General features: G+C 39.8%; 1 protein-coding gene across 1 annotated transcript in view; it reads left to right on the top strand.

The window, feature by feature from the left end:
• The first annotated feature begins 2,097 nt into the window (after positions 1-2,097).
• Positions 2,098-18,169, top strand: part of ppp1r16b (protein phosphatase 1, regulatory subunit 16B) — a 100,924-nt gene continuing 84,852 nt past the window's right edge. Inside the window, exon 1 of the mRNA XM_073469178.1 lies at positions 2,098-2,248. The gene's annotated coding sequence lies outside the window, so the exon portion shown is untranslated. The remainder of the gene's footprint in view (positions 2,249-18,169) is intronic.

Here is an 18,169-nt window from a genome sequence, read left to right on the forward strand (position 1 = left end):
AGTAGGCAGAAAACAAAAGATACCAAAGAAAAAAAGGAGTAAATCCGGGGGGGTGTCTCACTAGAGAGGCAAATTCACTAATTTTATTTTCAGCCTCAGTGTATTTCTGCCACCTCAGGAGCATTAAGACAAGTAAAAATGCTGCTAAATAATAAATTAAATAGAAAGTTTGTGGAAAAATATTGTTTTTATCAGGACGACTGTTTGGAACATTATGTAAACAAGAGTTATTGAACGATTAACTGTGGCTCGTGGAAACCTATTTTCATTGTAGATAAATAAATCATTCTCTCTGCGCCCTAAACTTTTTAAGTAATCAAAATTAGATTAAGCTTCATCAGCAAAGTATGTTGACATTTATAATTTGCCAGCAGCTCCTAATATTTTTGTAATACGTTTTAGTTGGGGTCTAATTACGCTCAGGTCTTCTGTAAACACTGCTGTTTACCCATGTCTGCTTCATTTAGGTTTTCCATGGGCCTGACAAGATTTGGACCCATGACGACCTCTACATTGGAAAGCTAACTATCTGGAATAAAAGACGGAAAATAAAATCCATTAAAAATGTAATCACAAAAATAGAATAGTTCGACATTCAGCTTATTAGCTTAGCTTAAAGAATAGAACCAGGGGGAAACAGCCAACAAACGAAAATTAGGCAATAAAACAAAACAGAACAGAAAAGAAAACCTCTTAAACTATTTATTGTCATTTTTACATGTCTACACTGATTATTAAATGAGAGACACTGCTATGTAGTGAGATTTTAGATGCGCATGTAGGTGTAGTTTTGAACCAGCCAGGTTGCCTCCAGTCTTTATGCTTATTCAAGATAATAGCCTGCTAGCTCTTGCTCCACAACTAATGAAAGAGATGAGAGTGGTATTGATCTTCTGATTTGGAGCTCCATGCAAGTGTAATGCAAAATTGAACCCAAAAGGAAATCTGAATGACTGCAAGTTTCCTTCCACTACCATTATGTGAATATTAGGTGTTGGTGCGTCAAGATAAACAGCTGGTGGTGCTAGTTAGTCAAGGGTTTTAATGGATGGAAAAAAATTATGAAAACATGAAAATTGTTGTAGTTACTGTCTCTGGCAACTTATATAGAAAAAACATTTTTAGATACAGGTGCAAACACGTCAACAAACCCCACAGATCTCAGTGTTATCTTGTGCATCGTGTACGCTTCTTTTGGTTCCACAACGCTGGCATGCTGTGTGAAATGACACACTGGAGCAGCTTTATGACGGCGCTGCTTGGTTCAGTGTGAAAACACAAAGGAGGCATAAGGGCGAGCCTTTATTGTGGCGATATTGCGGAATATGTGTGTTGATTGATCTGACAACTTTTACACCTCTACCAAGTATAAAAAAAATGTTTGCGACATTGTGAGTTGACAATGTTATCTGCATTTAAATCCACCTTTTTTTACACATACCCTTAATTTGTCTTATAAAAAAACATGTGAAAATGCAAATAACTCAGAAAAACAACTTAAAATAATGCAAAAAATAAAGTTTTAAGTGACTGTTTAACTGATTCTTTAAATTAAATTTTCATCCAATAAAAAATAAAACTTTATCAAGTGTAAAAAATTATTTTGAGACATTTTGAGTTGTTTTCTTTTGAATGATCTCTATTCAGATCCACCCTTTTACACATACTTTCAATTTGTCTTATAAACAACCATAAGAAAATGCAAATAACTCAGAAAAAAACCTTACAATAATGCAAAAAATAAAGTTTTTCATGCTTGGCAGAGATGGAAAAGTTTCAGATTCCCACAGAAAGTAACTGAGCACATTCCCCAAGATGTTTGACTGGTTCTTTAAATAAAAACTTAATACATTTTCATCTAATAAAAAACTTTAAAACTTTAATCTTTTTGCTTGAGGTGGGTGGTGGTGGTGGTGGTGACAGGGGCCCTTGTGGCGGTCCCGGGAGGGGGCCCCACTTTGTGCGCCCCTGCAGCACACTGTGCGCTCCAGTCTCCTCCTCCCTCTCAGCCCCGCCCTCTAGGAGTGACTTGGTGTTGGCGAGGAGAGAGAGAGAGAGAGAGAGAGGGACTCTGCAGACACACACACACACACACACACAAACACACACACATTTACACAGAGTCACACACACTAAGCTTTTTTCTTCCAGCCCTGCTGTGTCTTTACTAACGGGACAAGTTTAAAACCTCCAGGATATCTCTTGTCTTTTCTCTCGCCTCCATGTGAACATCTCGACCCGGACTGAGGTGAGTGCAGAAATTTAGACATGTTGCCAGTTTGGAGGGGTTGAAACTAAACGAGGGGGAAGAAGGGGCTTTTTCTCTCAGTGGAGGAAAAAGCAGGCAGGCAGGCAGGCAGGAGGAGAAGAGGCATGTCCGACTCTTCTTCCTCAGTTGTAAGCTCGCTCACTTTACCGCCTTTCTGGAGTCACTGAACGCATCAATAAGCTGTAATTAAACCGGTGTTTCAAAAAAAACAAAAACAAAAACGGTCGTTTCCGCTGTCGGCGCCCGTAAACGCAGCGACACGGTTTGAGATCAGCACAGCGGCTTCAACATCCTCCCCGGGATGTTGCCATTACACCGCTGTAATGTTGCACACATGGCTCTCCCTACATCCGCTACGAGCCGCTCTGCTGCAGCCACTTCGGCCACTTGGACACAGTTTGAAACACTGTCGAGAGGCAGAAGAGGTTTTAGGTCACTTTACAGAAAGTGTGGAGGGCTCGGCGAGGCTGTTAATGTGCGTCTTGTTCTTAACTTTTCAATAGAAAATAGGTGCAGACGTCCAGTTCTCGTCTTTTCCCCGTGGACATCAAGTTTGACAGCTTTTAGTTAAGCGCAACTACACGTAGGCTACATACATGATTCATCTGGTGAGTTGGGGCTGCAGATGTTTATTTTCATCCTGGAATAATGTGTTGATCATTTGGTCTATGAAATGTTAGAAAAACAGTGAATATTTGCTTCTTTTGTCCAACCAAAAGTAAAAAATTCAAATTTTCAAACAGAGAAAAACAGCATATTGTCACACACGAGAGGTTAGAACCATAATATTCGACATTTTTGGTTGATAAGGGACTTAAAGGTGCATTATGTAACTTTTTTTGGTCACAATTTTGGTTATATAGTCCTCTGTTCTTGAATCGTAGGACAGTGTGCTGTTTTAGTCTCATAACTCAAAATACAAGAATGTTTGAAATTGATTATTATAATCATTGATTTGTCTCTGACCAATGGTCCCAAAGATATTCAGTTACAGTGATACAAAACAGCAAATCCTCACATTTGAGAGGCTGGAAGCAGCAATTTGCTTGAAGGACTGCAACTGACAGATAATTTCTCTGATGATTATTAATCATAAAGTCTATAAAATGCAGAAAACTGTGCAAAAATACCAGGGATCGTGTGTACATTGTGTTAGATAGCTTTTAGTGAAGTATCAAAAATAGGTTTGTACGTATTGACATGATTCACCTGGTGAGTTATGGCTGCAGACGTAATCTGTTGATCATTTGGTCAATAAAATGTTAGAAAACAGTGAACATTTGCTTGTTTTGTTCAACCAGAAGTAAAAAATTCAATTTACAAACAGATAAAAGAAGCAAATTGTCACACATGAGACACTGAAACCAAGATATGTGTTACAACAGTTCAAAACCAAAAGATATTAAATCAAACACAGCAAATTCTCACATTTGAGAGGCTGAAAGCAGCAATTAGCTTGAAGTACCGCAACTAACAGACCATTTCTCTGCTGATTATTAATAATGCAGTCTATAAAATGCAGAAAATTGTGAAAAAACACTGGGAAACTTATTCAGATGTCTTGTTTTGTCTGGCCAGCAGTTCAAAACCCAAAGATATTCAGTTTATAATGAGCAAAGAAGCAGCGTCGTCACATTTGGAGCTTGACCCAGAGAATAGTTGACAGTTTTGTTTAAAAAATGACCTCTGTCCTCTTCCTTTTTCTACAATGAATATTAATTACACCTTTATCTCTCACCCAGTAGGAAGACTGCAGCTAACGCTTATTTACAGCTCAACAGTCTCGCTGTTTAATTATCAAAATGGTTGTTGTGTTCTTGCGACAACCAATCACGTCAGCGCCACAACACAGACTAGGTCACATTAAACATCTATGAGAGCCGTAGTACTGAGATGACATCAGAACTGTACCATTTACAGGCTCTCCCTGTTCACACACACGAACACACACACTTGATAAAGACTGAAAAGCTTTGTCCGTCTCACTTTGTGTCACATGTACACTTTGTTAAATCCGTCCGTATCCCTGCCCGGCTGTGTTGGCCTTTAAATGTTTGATGTTCGGAGACATCTTGAGCGCTTTCTCCTGCTGTTCCCTTCAGCATCTGCACCGGCTCTCAGCTCAGGTTAGAAATGGGCAGTTAGACAGAGGGATGCTACAATCTGTCTTCATGCATACACACTTACTGTACTAACACACACAAGTACAAGCATAGAAATATACAAGAGATGTGAGTGCCTGAAAACGGCCTGCAGGTCTGCTTCACAAACATCCAGACTGTAATGTGTGATTACGTAAACCTTGTGTTTATGCACGAGGCTTAAAGCTGAACTATGCTGTAACTGTTTATAGCTTTGACATTTGAAATTCACAAGTGATATTCTGACATTGCGAAGAGTATATAAAGGGGATTTTTTATGCCTTTTGTCGCAGACGGTAGAGAGGTGACAGGAAACATAGAGAGACAGATGCAACACAGGTTGGCTGGACTTGAACAGCGGATGTTGCTCTTCATGGTTGATGTCTGATACACTAAGCTATGGGGGCTCCCCGGCTCTCCACACACGATGAGCAGTAAGAGCTGTGCTCATTGTAATATGGGGTGCAGAGCAGAGTGCACAGAGGCAGAGTGTAGTGGAGGTTTATGTCATCACGTGTGGTAGGAAGGTTTATCTGATAGTGCCGTGTTCGTGTTGTTCCCAGAACATCATATTAATGTTCCAGGATCAGAACAACTTATGAAAGAGCGATTAAGTCCGCTTCTGAAGGGCCGACATGGCTGAAGCGCTGAAATAAAGGATTCTCACTCCTGAGACCAGAGATTGTATCCTGTCTGGAACATATTTCTGTACTGTTCTCGTATTATTGTTACACCAAGTTCACTTATAATTTTCTTTTCAGTCAGTTTTCTGTTACACTTTGGTTGGTTTAGGGAGCAAATATACTTGCTTTGTGTTAAAATGGACCCTTTCACAAGGTTTGAAAGGATGGCTTCTCCCATCTGTGTATTTTTCTAGTCTTTTTCTGTGTCGCAAGGCTAGAACTAGGGGTCAACCCATGTGGCATTTTCAGGGCCGATACCGATTATTAAAAATCAGGAGACTGAGAACTCACATTTGGGGCCGATCTTCATTTGCAGTAAAATGAAACTCTTTGTGTCAAAAATTCAAATTTAACCTTTATGCATCCTCTCCACTACATCTATTAGATACACTTAGTTATTTGTTAATTCAGATTACTCAGTGTTTATAGGCTATTAGTTGAGAAGTGTTGCCAATCAGATATTGTTGTGGGCAGGACATTTTGTGCAAGGATGATGCATCAGAGCCAAAGTAACACATTTTAAATTTGTTTATTTTATCTGCAATCTGACAGAAACATCATTGATGTCGATAACTGGAAAATACTGAATATCGGCCCAATAGTCGATCAGGGCAGATAATCAGTGTACCCCTAGCTATAACAATACAAAAATGTGATGGGTCAGTTGCAGTGATGGTCCTGAAGTGACATTAATTATGATGTTCGAGTGTATGTAGCCAGCTTTCACGTTTTGTCAACTATAGCTGTGACGATTAGTCAACTAATCGATTAGTCGGTCAGTTTTCAGCCTCTCAAAAATGGAGATTTCCTGCTTTTCTCTGTTTTAAAAAAAAAAAAATCATATTTAACTGAATATCTTTGGACCCACTATCACAATATCACTTGGACTTAAAGAAACTGATTGACATTTTCAGTGTTTTCTATTATGAAAATAATTGTTGGTTGCAGCCCTATCGTCAGCCTAATCACTGGAATAATGATACCTCTAAATGGATATAAGCTGGATATCTGGTGAAATTATGTGCCTGATGTTTTCCATTCTTGCCATTAGTGTTTGGACCTAATGCGTACACACTCATGGCCACATTAGCAGTGCACTCCTCCACATTACAATCAAAAAGGTCTGTCTGGTATCTCAGACAATACATCATTTGGCTGTATACTGCACAGTGTAATAGCAAAATTAGATTCCTCTGAGTATCTGAGTGAGCCGTTTCTGATCTCTGAGGAGGACCGCTGCTCTCCTCCAGTACTCCCTCTTCACTGATGAGCCGCCTCCAGAATATATTCTCCGCAGTTGTGTACCCTAACTGATGGCTAATTATTCTGACACACTGATTTGGCTGTGGCTCATAAAATATTGAAACAGAAGCAGCCCAGGAGGCAAACGGAAAGGAACCGGCTTCAGTTTATCCTTAAATATGACTTGGAGTGGAGTCTGTGACTGACATCAAAGCAAGTCAACACAGACGCACAACCTCCACATAAGTTGTTTTTGCTTAAAAAAATTCTTTTTAGAGTCTTCACAGGAAGTCATGTTCTCATGTTTGAATTGTAAATCTGTTCCTTGACCTCCTGCTGCTTAAGATGTCTTCTCTGAGCCGCGCCTGAAGCCAGTGCGCTTGCTTGCTATCGAAAAGCGATTATACAAGATCAGCGTTCTGATTACAGATAGCAACCGGGCGCAGCCTGCTAATCTGTGGTCTTAAAACTGAGACGGGCAAATCTCAGGGCAGCTATCAAGGGTACTTAAGGATCCCTGCCCCATTTCTGGACCCTTTTGTAATCAAGTTTCTTACAAATACACACCTGTTGAGAATCAGGACAAATTCATCTGTTTCTACTGACGTGAAGTGTAACGTATGGTAGTCGTTTACACCGACCCGACAGGTTCTAGTGCAGATCCAGTGTGCATGTAAATTATTCTTCAGATCCTCCCTGAAGTGGTGTTTACCGGCTGTGTAAACACTTAAGTGATCAGTGGACATAATGGTGGATCCCCTGCTGATGGATGCTGGGATATCTGAACCCTTTGGGTGACCCCTCGCTGAGAGGATAAAACCACAAACATCATTGTTCTGTAGAGAGGAGCTTTAGCGCCCTGGCATCCAAATTGATTAGCACCGTGCATGTGTGTCCATTTTGTTTGTGTGGAGCTTAATTTTGTAAATGGTCACTGATCAATTAAAACCAGTCCTCGTATTTCTCAGGGCTCGGTCACACTAGCATTTCTAATCTGAAATGTATAGAAATGTAAAGTTGATTAATCTGCTTTGGTTCAGTGTAACAGAAGTGATTTGCGGATTTGCTGAGTTCAGCTTTGGTGGATTTGAATGTAAAATCTTGTGCTGCTGACCAATTGTTAACTCCAAAACCTGACATGTAACCACCCAGTTCCCAATATAACATCTAGATCTGGAACGATTGGTCTCAAAGTTAACTGACAACTATTGAAACGATAATGGCAGCTAATCATTTGTGAAAATGTTGTACCTTTCTCAGTTTATATGAGAGTAAACTGAATATCTTTGTATTTTGGACTACTTGGACAAGACATCTGCAAATGTCAGCTTTGCTTTCCAGAGTATGCATTTTTACTGCATTTTCAGTATTTCTTGACATTTATGTGCCAAATGAATAACTGATGGTGAAAGTTATTGTTAGCTTTAGCCCTAATCAAGGCATACTGTAAAACAACTCTCATGACACACCCCGTCTATAACTCAGTCCAACTCTTCCCATCAGGCTGCCATGATAGCAAAACTAGCCAGAACAGATTAATTTATTAAGTCATGAGTTTATCATAATAGGATAAACAAGCAATTGAGGACTTAGTTCTCTGACTCTAGCACACAGTTTCGTGTTTCTTGTACGGATACCGATTATTAGTAATCAAGGACCTTTGCAGAAGGTTCAAAATTTAGAATAAGCAGTGATGAATTATAACTAAGTACAGTTTACTCAAGTACTGTTCTTAGGTACAAATTTCAGGTACTTTACTTGAGTATTTCCATTTTCTACTACTTCATACTTCACTTCACTACATGTATTTCATAAATGAAGTTACTAGTTACTTTACAGATTCAGATTATTCAGTGCTGATAGGCTATTGCTTGTGAAATGTAACCAATCAGATAGTGTTGTGGGCACACAGTGCTCACCGCAGCCAGAAGAAAGATCCTGCATGAATATCGGCCCCGGCAATCGTTCTCTCCATAATTTACACAATATTTTATGTTTTCTATGCATCGCTTGAAGTGTTTGTGTTCAGCCATAGAGGGTAATGTTGCAAGTAACTATCCTGCCCCGTTATTTTATCAATAAAATGGTTCCTCAATTGATTTTAGAGAAAATGTTCCACATTACAGTATAGTGTATTTACTAATATTATGATATAAAATTACATTTACTGTGATAGCAAGTTTTATCTGCCCCTGCAATCAGTAGTAGCCACTGCACAAGTTTCAAGTTGTCACTACATCAGCAAGCTTCCTGCACTTTGTCCTGTGTGAGGATGCATGTGAGGATGCATGTGAGGATGCATGTATGAATTTTACTATACCACTCTCTGGAGTGACCGGACACTTACAATCATATGATCCTTGAAACCCTGTTAGTGTCCTAGTCAGCCTACATGCATGTCATGTCCTTTTCTGTGATGTGCTGTATTTGTAGCTCATTGCATGTTTCTGTATTAAAGCCAAACATCTCATGCAGACTGCAGCTTTAGAAGCAGACACACCAATCAGAGCCAGTGAAGTGTTGAGAACAGGAAGTGAGCTCATAGAGTTTGTGGCCTGCACTCTGTGTTCAGGAAGGCGTTTGACCGAGGGGGGCATTGTAAAGGTTTTTTCCTCGCATTGTTGTGGAAAGCACAGCGAGCCTCTCCGGTTTAGTTTGAAACCAGCACATGGTTACTCATATATGTGATTCTTTGATTTTGGTTCCTTTTAGTGCATGTAAAGCATCGTTTTCCAGCTATTCTTCGTGCAGTCTATAATAAACAGATTTCTAAAAACTGCTGTCCGTGTATGAAGAGTCATGCTTTTCATTCTGCTCTCCTGATGAACAAAATGCCTCTTAGATTAGACGAACACAGCTGTTGAACTTCAAAGGCAAAATTCAGCCAACATTGAAAGTGTTTTGAAATAGTCCGTGTGTGTGTGTGTGTGTGTGTGTATGTGTGTGTGTGCTTTTTGAAGGCTGTTTTTATGAATTCTCCCTCCGCTGTGTGAGATGGGGCCTTTAATGTCTGGTTTGCTCTGTCTTCCGTCTCTGTCTGTGCTCTGCTCCCATTGGTCCGCACACTCTGGTGCTTGGTTGTGCCTGGTCGTGCCAAGGCTTCAGTTAAGGGGATGTGTGTGTGTGTATGAGCGTGTGAGTGTGAGTGTGTGTGTATTCTGTGGTTTTTGCCCTCAGTCTTGTTCCTTCTATCCTTCCTTGTGTTTGTGCAAGTGAGAGCGAAGATGTGTCTGCAAGTGTCATTTTTTTTTGCCCTTTTTTCAGCGTCTCTGTGTGAAAAACCCTGAATACACACAGACACACGAACATTCCTGCTCACACACATACCCCGGTCTGTTAACCACTAATGTTTTGCCCATTTAGGTTTTTATAAACTTGTGAGAAGCGATGCTCTTCAGCTCTGATTTCTCAAGTGCGGGATTCCTCCAAAGTGTAAACAGCTGTATCTGTTTAAATAAGCTTACTTGCAGGAATCCTCGATGGAGACCAAATGTTTCAAGTGTATTAGAGTCTAGACATGATGCTGCTGATGACCCCCCCCTCGCATGTGTCTGAACTGATCAGCAACAGTTGCAGCATTAAGTTAAAGAAGGAACAAGTCGCTCAGACATGGAAGCAGTTTGTGGCTTTAATTGCAGCAGCTCTGATACAAAAACAGATCCGTTTTTTTTTTTTTACTGCTGTGGTTTAGTTACCTTCACTGAGGAAGTAATTTTTTAGTCATCTGGTTTTCATAGAAGTCATGTTGACATATTTCAAATGAATTTAGTGTAAAGACACAAGTGATTGGTTTCTTTAGAAAGGCTGTCATAACATTGTGAAAAAAAAGCTTTTAAGAGCACTATTCAAAAACTACTGCAAACACTTTATCCAGAGGAAATCGACATATTTATCCGATGGTTATCTGTGACTTTGTCTTGATGCAAATCCAACTTGTGATTTAACTTTTCCAAACATATTCTATAACTAAAACCAGCAACATTCTGGATACCAATATCGATTAAGAACCAATGTTTTTTCATTTGACCTCAATGTTGTTTCCATTATTTACTTCAAATACACACAACACGCACAATCTGTGGTGCGTTTATGAAGAGGGTTAGTGGAGCGAGTATGACTTAGGAAAAAAGTTAAAAATCATGTGATGGGATCATGCCAGCCATGTCGCCTGCCAACATATTCACGTCCGACCCGAGACTCCCCAGTAGTTATTACTACATTATTACATGAGACCACAGCCGTCTTTGAAATCCTTAATTTTTACACACCTGTAAGGTTTCAAGAAAAATCTGTCTGTCCGTCTAAACAAGTAGCTACTGAAAGCTGCTTCTGTTGGAGTTCCAGCTACACGAGGCGTCTCCAGGACCACATTTGGCCATGACGTCGCACAGCGATTTGGCCGAAGCAGTTGCAGTTGGTAAAACATTAGGGCTGCACGATTTTGATAAAAACTACATTGAGATTTTTTCGTTTCCGATGATATATATATTTCGATATGAAAAAATATGCAGGGATTTTCACCATATAGCTTGTAAAGCACTATTTGGATATAATCATTGTAGAAAGACTGGGTTGATTTTTGTAGGGGAGTGCATTTTATCATTTAATGAAATGATCAAGGGCGGTCGGGATTGGTGGTTAGCTGTGTATGCAGAGCCTGCATGTCACTGAGAATTGTGAGAGTTTTCCAAATAAGCCATAGCAGGACATGTTTGAGTTAAGTGGCCTTATTTGACATTGCACGTGACTATTGTGCATTCACACATTACGAGGTTGATGCTGAGAAGATATGTTGTGCAGCCCTGAGGAAAAGTACCGCCTTCAGTCCCCTACTTGGAAGATAATATTATGTGGCATAAAGATTGGCTTGTATATTATTCTCTGTGTTCACTCAGTGAAGCAAACGGTGCTATAAATAATGTTATCGTGACATATGCACAGGATTGTTTCCATTGCAAGTACGAATTGCATTCTCTTTGCACCCTGACTATCAGGAAACTTAACAGGAACTGATCTCTGACCACATTCAGGTGCACAGTTTCATGAAGTGTTATATTTTACTGTCCTAGACTCAAACTCAGGATCAGATCAGAAATGTGTGAACCTGAATGTACATAGTGAGTTTCAGAAGGCTATTTTTGCTTTGACCTTACTTTTTTATGTGAACTGAACCTTGGGTGACACATAAGCTCACTCAACCTACACTCACTGAAAATCACCATACTGTCCAGCAGGAAGAGCAGATTGTAGAGATCAGCTGCGCCTCTTTTCTCTGCCTTTTGCTTTTCTGAAACGAACAAATCCAGACAGATCTTTGTTTTGTAGTGTAGAAAAATGAGGAATCAGCATGTATGACTCTTACTCTGCCCCCGCCTGCAGTTACTGGGACAGTTCAGGCTCACTGCGCACCCATCTTGGTTTAGTAGTGGATTAGAAGTGACACTTACTGCAGGCTGGCTGAGTCTAAGCCTTGTTTACTCTGGCTGGGTCTTAGCCCGGGACTCAAACCATCATTAGGCAGCGAAATGACTCAACAGTGGGACGGTGCTCTAGACAGGGAGAGCGAGAGAGACGCAAGCGATGGAAAAAAGAGTAGGAGGAACAATTGAGAAGAGAGTGAAAGACATAAAAATAGAGGTTAGTCCCAAATTGGCCTGGAGATAAAGAGAACCGGATGACTGCAGCAGGGGAGTAGTTAGAACCTGGAGGCCAGGGCGTGCTGTGGTCAAACCCTTTTCAAAATAAACAGACAGATTGGTCTAAAATAAACATGAATCGCTCATGTCAGCGTGGAGCAGATGGACGAATAACCCCACCCAGAAGCGGGACAGGACAACAGGCCCTAAACACAGGCTGCTGCTGTTGTGCAGAGATTGAGATTGTTGGCCAGATTTTTGCTGCACAGAGGTTGAGGCCTTTTGTAAAGCCATATTCCAGAGAAAAACTGCAGAAAACAACCAATACAGACATTTATCCAATTCCAAATTGCCTTACAGTCAAGGGATCAGTGTGGGTATTGGGAGCCCGACTGGAGGCCCTGGATCTCTTTCTTTTTAAAGCTGTAAAATGTGGTCGCTTCGCTGCCATCTCAGACCTGCACGCTGTTCTGCTGATGTAACTGGAAGCAATAGGCTCATGGTGGGCAGGTGTTTTTTTTTTGAGAAAAAAGCATCTCAAGGAATGAAAGAAACAGTCGCACACTAACGGAGATTACTCGCAAATGGAGGCTACAGACGACAGAGGAATAATCAGACTATTTTTTGGACATGGCAGGATATGAATCTTTACTGCACAGTGCCTGTTGGTGAGAAGGGGTGAGTTATGTTCCCTCGGAGTTAGGCTAATGGACTGTAAGACAGGAATACAGATGACTGTGTCTAGATGAGAAGACTTAAGCTACTTACACACAGGGAACCTGCATCAGTTCTGCTTAAGTTATCAGGGAAAATTAGAAGTTCAATATAGTTCAGTAGTTCACACATAGGTCTCCTGCTGCATATGGAAAAAGACTTTGACCACATAATGCTTTTGTGTTAAAAAGATTATGCAAGAGATGGCATGTGGCCCGTGAGACAAGATAATGTAAGATATTAAAGGTACCCTGTGGGGTTGTGACCTCCGCTAGCTCTAGGAAGCATAATTCATATTCCTGCCGCTGGTTTCATGCTATTACAGTGATCGAAGACCTGCAGAAATGTGCCTGCAAAGGAAATGAAGGAGGAAAGTACATGAATGTAAACAATGCATGATATGAGAATGTTTTATGTGGACGGAAATTCATTTTGAGCTGTAATAATAACTGGATGGGCAGAACAATAAATGGCAGCTACTACCATAAAGAATCCACCATTTGTAGTTTTTTAATTCTCTGGTTCCAGCTTCTAAGATGTCAATATTTTAGTCTTCTGTGTTAGACAAAAGAAGTCACCATTTCCCGGACCAAAACGAATCATCAAGAAAATAATCGATAGATCAGTCAATTAGGGCTGCAGCTAACAATTATTTTCATTATTGATAGAACTGCTGATTTTTTTATTTATTTATTTTTTTTTACCATTAATCAATAATTTAGTTAAACATTAAATCTGTAAAATGTCAAAATTGTGACAAATGCTCACCACAATTTCCCAGAGCGGATGTGACGTCTTCAAAGTGACTCTTACAGTCCAAAACACAATAAATCCTCACATTTAAGAAGCTTGATCGGCAAATGTTTGATATTTTTGTTTGAAAAATGTATAAAACGATCAGTCGATTATCAAAATAGTCGGTGATTAGTTTTCTTTTGATAGACCCATCGATTTAATGATCTACTAATGTTGCTGCTCTACAATGAACCAAACAAAATGATTGTTGTAGTTCTCAACTCATTCAATGGGTCCCTATTAAACAATCCATGCCGCGTTGTCTGACGTGCACTTCTTTTTGCTAGTTCATCGTTGGTAATCTGGGCACAAAGTCAGCACAGAGATTGGCAAAAGAAGTACATTTTCCTTCTTACACAGTGTAGGTGCTGGTCGTGAAAAAGACAACTGTGTTTGTTAGAAAGTGGCAATGACACTTTTTGTGTCAGCCTCATGTAAAATAGAACCTAAAGTTTTTATTCAAATATAGATTTGGGGTCTTATTGCGCCCTTATTATTCGACAGGACAGCTTGAGATTATGACAGGACTGGTGGAGAGAGAGAGGCGACGACATGCAGCGAAGGGACACAAGTTGGAATTGAATCCGTGCCACTGCTAAGGACTCAGCCTTTTGTACATGGGGCACACGCTTTAGCAAGTGAGATAAACACTGAATAACGTACCGAAGCTGTTGCTTGTTTACTAGAAAACTCATCAGGACACCTTTTTAATCTCCTTTCATTGGCTCTCCTGCTCTGCATCGAACCATTATGCAAGGAAAGTAACTTTTTGCCTGGCAATGTGGCTGCTTTGCCCTCGCCAGAGCTGTGTGAAATGATTGCCAGCAGTCCCATTAGGTCTTCAGCTTTGAAATTGTTACAGCGTCTTATATTAAAAAAGAATGCAGCTCCTGTTTCCACATGAATGAAACATGGAAATAAAGGGTGCAAATGGGAACTGACAATCACCAACACGTCACAACACTTGACAGGATTGTCTCTCGAAATGGTAACAAGGATGCTGATTATCTGTTTGGTCATCTTTGGTTTGCCAAAGGACATCTTAATCACTCTTGGTTTTCCTCTTTGTAATAAGATTGAATCTACCGAGTTCATTGAACTGATTCTGACCTCATGTCCTGATTGAAGTATATCTCCTCTTGGTACGTGACATGATTAAAATACAGGCACCGCTGAATATACAATTTGAATTTACTTTAAAGGCCTCTGTAGCAGATCAGGCTTTCGCTACAAGAAACCTTAGTCTGCCCAAGCAAAGATAAACAAGAAGCTTAAGAGGTGTACAGTAAGAGTGCTCTAAATCCTCCAGTTTACACACTGTCTGCTGGGTAATCTGAGGCGTCAGCCTCGCTCTGACCTGCTGCTGACTCTGTGGTCAGGGATCAGGGATGTGTTTCAGTTGACATAGTTTTGTGTCTCTGCAAAAAAAAATCATTCAAAGCATTCAAATCTTAAATCATCTTTTATTTTTTAACTTTGTTTCTTGGCTGTAATTTTAAGAGACATGATTGAATATACAAATGAAATAAAGCAAAAAAGTTATATAAAGGTGCTTGTAATAAAATGTTAGTTAGTAGGTAATACGGCCCCTATACATCCCTGTAAGATGTTTATAAGCATTATTATGTGTTTATAAGAATGTAAGAGCATCATGAACATTTATATTTGTAGATTGTAAGGCCTTTATCAGCACTTGACACAAGAAACTTGCTAACAGTTTATAGACACTTAAGAATAATAATTAATTAAGGCCTTATGAGCTTCTTATAATTGTTTATTTACAGTTAGCTATGCACTTTTTAATGATTCACTATACTTTTTGCAGCTACCAGATCTAAACTAATGCATTAATGAGGTTAATTAATCCTTTATTATGCACTTATTAGAATTACTTTTTGCCTGTTAAGTTCCTTATAAATGTTTTATTATCTAAGGATAAATGTATTTATGGTGCTTTTATTAAAACTTATACGATACCTATGAACATTATGCAATATAGGGGCTTATAAGGGGTTTATTACCTATTAACGCTAATAACAAAGACCATAAAACCAAAAAACTGCTATGTTGGGCTTCTGCTGCTTTTTTTTTGCTTGCAAATGATTTGTTGCTGGACTTTGTTGCTGTGTCATGGGATTGGTTGTGTTTTTCATGTGTGGCATTTGGACGTGTGTTTCCATTTTACCTGCCATTTATTTTTATCTGTCGTTCCTCACATCATTTCCATCTCAGGCAGATGGGCCATTGTGAGACAAAAATTAATTCTTTTGATGTAAAAATTGGGTAAAAATAGCATCATCTGAATCCGATATGAATGAAAGTACCTACTGAGCATATAAAGTGTTTTTTTTGTTGTCTTCCTCCTCCATATTGCACTGCTTCATTTTTATTCACACCACACCAAGGACATGGCAGATAGATGTGGCAGATAGATGGCATTTCACAGCATGTCTGATATTTCAGACACAGCAGGTTGCCTTTTATGAGTTGTCCTTCCATGTAAATTTTTGATATGTACTTTGTTGGATTCTAACTCACTCCTTTAACGCCTTTTTTGCTTTTATTCCACTAAAACACAGTTTTGTTGCTCCACAATTCAGCTGACATGTGACCACGAGGTCTCTTAAGTGAAGGTGTCAGATCATTTCCGCTGGTGTATTTGTGCAAGTGCAGGTGCAGTGTTGGATGTGAGCCTAAGTAATGACTGGTGACACCTGCATGCGTCCTTAAGCACGGCTGTCAAGCATTTAGAGCAGTTGTTGGACTTGAGTTCCAAACTTTCTGAGTTGTTAGGATAAAGTATATTTAGATTATTTATTTTTCTGTGGCACCTCCTACGCTCGCTCAGATCAACAAGATGGAGAAAAAGGGAGAAAAATAGAAACTTCATGTAGACCCTTTTTTATAGAAACATGCTGCAAACAAAGAAGTGAGAGATTTTGTTTGTTGTAGTGTCAAGGCAGATTCTCTAAATATTAAGTCCCAAATACGGAGAATGTAAAACTACATTGCAAAACATACTCACTGAATGTGAGTAGAGATAATAAAAGTTGATTCATGTGTTTATTTTGATTATAGATCGTTATAGAGATGCTATGTTTTCAAAAACAAAGTAGTCAAGAGTGAGAAAAAATAAATTATGTATAGAAATCCAAAATGTTGCTGCGTCAAAGATCGCATCGCTGCCCTCAATTTCGTTAACGAAAACCATGACAAAAAATGTTTGTGAAAACTATGACGAAATGAATGTTTTGTTTTCGTTGACGAGATGTGACGGGACTAAAGATAGAGAGTAGGCTTGGCTGATTTTATATCACGATATTGTCCCGCTTGAATACTGGGAAAGACGATATTGGCGTCTGTAGGTGACCATAAATGTGTGGTGTTGCCTTGTTTAGTTAACACCTGCTTACAGCAAAGACACCGTGCAGCCTCATCAAAGTCCCTTGGCTTGCCATTTTCTCACTTTAAACCCGAAATATTGCCAAATTGACAAGCTGGCATTCTTCTTAGAAAGTCCTGTATGTTTAAGCACTGCATGCATGCCGCTACATCAGGCCAATTAACCTCTAGTAACCTTCGCCAGTTCAGTCTCATTCCCACCTAATCAGATATCAATGCAAGTTGCCTCGGCTGCTATGACATCTTCCCTTCCCTCGTGTCCTACAGCTTTCCTTTCAGATGATTTGAGGTGAGTTCTGGTTTTGTCCAGCTTTGCGAAAACACTAGATTGATGACAGTACAGTGGTGGGGCTGCTGCTGGCCCTTGGTGCAGTGCTGACCTGGCTGTGTCAGGCAGGACGGAGTACACCCAATGAATTAGGTTAACAGGAATAATAATGTGGACTTTACATGGCTGCAGGGCCAACAGTGTTGTGTAACACTGATTAATATGTTGGTCACTTCCATGTTGGTCAGTAGGCCCTGCGGGATCAGTCTGGCAGAGAAATATAGTTACTGCAAGATTTGCTGGCTTAGTATTTACACGCATCGAGTATAAACAGCTTATGTGGACATAAGCTAATGTAACTTGGGTGCTTATGAGTTGAGTTTAGCATATTGCTTCATGTTTATCACTGTGGAGTATTAAGTTAGTTGCAGTGTTGGGGCTAGTTACTTTAAAAAGTAATATATTACAGATTACATATTACTCTCAAAAATAGTAATGCCTTACACTACTATATTACTCCCTGGAGAAAGTAACTAGTTATATTACTAGTTATATTACTAGTTACTTTTTTTCTACTTACTCTAAAATTGCCTGAGATGCATAAGATGGAAAGAGAGCAGACAAAGGAGGAGTCTTCTTGAAGGTCTTTATTAACCCAACAACAGACTGGCCTACATGCTGTTTAACTTCCTCAATTAACATTGTCTAGTGCAAATACAAACAAGTGTACTTGTGCAATCAAATACAAAGAAATATTAACTAATATTGAAAATAGTGGTTGAATTTCCAGCCGTCGAACGAGGTTTTTTGCAGAGCGGTGCCTTCTTCAGGACACGAGCTAGCAGAAGCAGCAGCAGCAACATGCTCCGGACTTGTTGACTCTTCCATTTTTTACCCATCTGCCCTGGCGGGTGCCGCTGGCGACCAATCGGTGATGGTAAATGATACCTCGTGTCAAACCCCAACCAATCACTGATCCATTCACGCCCCCCCCCTCCCTCCGTGCTGTTTTGTGTGAT

This window comes from Pagrus major, chromosome 6 (assembly GCF_040436345.1).
Source record: "Pagrus major chromosome 6, Pma_NU_1.0".
Lineage (NCBI taxonomy): Eukaryota > Metazoa > Chordata > Actinopteri > Spariformes > Sparidae > Pagrus > Pagrus major.